Genomic DNA, 2,500 nt, shown 5'->3' with positions numbered 1-2,500 from the left:
TTGCCCTTTTTTTTTCCACTCCCCCCCTCTCAATCGTGTATTACCTCGGCTGGCCAGCGGGGGGCGCCGCGGCGGGGACACGGGCGGACCGGGTACATTTCATCTGTTTGGGGCGAGTGCTTTTTTGAAATTTTTTTTTATCTTTTAGTCTCGTTCCGTTCTTCCCTTCATCTGGCCTGCGGGGGGCGCCGTGCGCGCGGACCGGCGTCCACCCCTGGCCGCTCCGGGACTTTGCATTCAAACGGGTGGGGTGTTTTTCATTTTTTGCCCCTGTTTTTCACTCCCCCCCTCTCAATCGTGTATTACCTCGGCTGGCCAGCGGGGGGCGCCGCGGCGGGGACACGGGGGAGGGTTCATCCGGGCGGACCGGGTACCTTTCGTCTGTTTGGGGCGAGTGCTTTTTTGAAATTTTTTTCATTTTATTTTTGTCATCCCTTCGACCGGCCAGCGGGGGGCGCCGCGCGCGCGGACCGTCGGGGCCCGGGGCCCTGCGTCCCACTTACTTTCGCCCGACGGGAACCGTTTCTTTTGTTTTTATCCGAGAGGACACACGGAATCTGCACCCCCCGCAGTGGCGTCAGGCGGCCACCGGGGGGCGCCGCGGCGGGGATCGGGGGGGGGGTCGCCCGGGAGCCGCCTGCCCGTCCGCTGGGCCAAGGGGGCCGGGGCGGGTCACGCGCCGCCGTCCCCCCCCGATCGTCTCGCTCCGAGCCGCCTCTGGCCACCGGGGGGCGCCGTCGGGTGGCGCGGGGGCGCCCCCGCCGCCCGCCGCCTCCCCCCGCACGCGTCGGGCCTCCCCCCGGGCCCCCGCGGGCCGGGGGACGCGGCCGGCGAGCGTCGGACTCCAGCGCGGAAGTGTCGCGGATGAGTGCGGACCGGGGCGCCCGCGGCCCAGCGGCACTTCCAGGGGCTCGGGGAGGAGATGGTTGAAGCCTGGGTGAAGCGCGCCCTCGGCCGTCCGTGTCGCTACCCGCCGGAGAACACCTCCGCCGGATCAGTAGGTACCAACGAGGCGAGCGAGAGAGCCGGGACTCTGTCCGGGGCCGAAAAGCCTGTTTCCCTGGAGCTTTTGCGAAAGGACCCGTGACAGAAGATGCGCGGAGCTCAGAGATCAGCATGGGCAGGGCCTTCTTGCATCCGATTTTGCCCAGGCAGGGCTCCAGGAACCGGGTTACAAAAAGCAAAAAGCCCTGGAGCTCAAACGAAAGGTTTAGTGACAAGATAGCCGTGGAGCTCCGATAACAGCATGGCAGGACCAGGATGGGGCCTATAAAGGGTCCACGGCGGGCATCCGTTGGAGCCCGACGTACGGGCCGGGCACGTCTCCTTCTCCCCCGGAGGCAGCGCCCCCCGGCGGGCCAAATCGGGTACTGCAATTTGTGGAAGTTTCGCAGATGAGTGCGGACCGGGGCGCCCGCGGCCCAGCTGCACTTCCAGGGGCTCGGGGAGGAGACGGTTGAAGCCTGGGTGAAGCGCGCCCTCGGCCGTCCGTGTCGCTACCCGCCGGAGAACACCTCCGCCGGATCAGTAGGTACCAACGAGGCGAGCGAGAGAGCCGGGACTCTGTCAGGGGCCGAAAAGCCCGTTTCCCTGGAGCTCCTGCGAAAGGACCCGTGGCAGAGCAGGCACGGAGCTCGGAGAGCAGCAGGGCCGGAGCTCGGAGAGCAGCAGGGCCAGGGCTCCCTCCCTTCCATAGGCTGCCCAGGCAGGGCTCCAGGAGCCCGGTACCAGCTCTCCCCGTCCGACAGCCTCCTCTCTGGAAGCGGAGAGCGGACGCAGTCGGGCTCCCGGACCGGGGCCCTGGGAGAGCCCTGCCGGGAGCCACCGGGACGGGCCCGTGCGGACGGGTGCGCGGCGCCCCCCGGCGGTCGAAGGCGGAACCGCGGAGGTCTCTCTATCTCTCTCTCTCTCTCTCTCTCTCTTTCTCCGGGACTCCCGGCCTCCCGTTCCCCCGACTCCCCCTTCCGAGGCCGAGACGGGGCAGCGCCGGGCGTCCGGCGGAGCCCGGCGCCAGGCCCGGCCCGTCCCCCTCTTCCCCCGGCGGCAGCGCCCCCCGGCGGGCCGAATCGGGTACTGCAATTCGCGGAAGTTCAGCCGATGAGTGCGGACGGGCACCCCTCGGGCCGGGAGGCGGCTCCAGGAGCCCGGGGAAGCGTCGGAGGACGCTCCGCGAGAGCGTCGCGCGCGCCGCCCGTCCCGCTACGCCCGAGGGAACCGGCCAGAGAGCATCACAGGTGGCGAACAGAGTCAAGCCGGAAAAGAGAAAACGGAGGGCTGCGGTTGACGCGAGAGAAGGGCCCCACGTCTCCCATTTCCGCAACCCGATCGATGTGGCACCCCGCGCCCCGGCGGGGAGGGACGATCGCTCGGCCGGAACCCAGGGGTCTCGGCCGGCTCCAGGCGAACCCGACCCTCCCTCTGCCCACGGCGCGCCCGGAACCCCTCCGCCCGGAGAGGGCGTCCGGTCCCCAGGCGTCCGCCCGAGCGCTCCGGTCTCCGG

Source organism: Pseudophryne corroboree, unplaced genomic scaffold (genome assembly GCF_028390025.1).
Source record: "Pseudophryne corroboree isolate aPseCor3 unplaced genomic scaffold, aPseCor3.hap2 scaffold_385, whole genome shotgun sequence".
NCBI lineage: Eukaryota > Metazoa > Chordata > Amphibia > Anura > Myobatrachidae > Pseudophryne > Pseudophryne corroboree.
The sequence above is the reverse complement of the archived record's forward strand: the minus strand, read 5'-3'. Positions refer to the sequence as shown.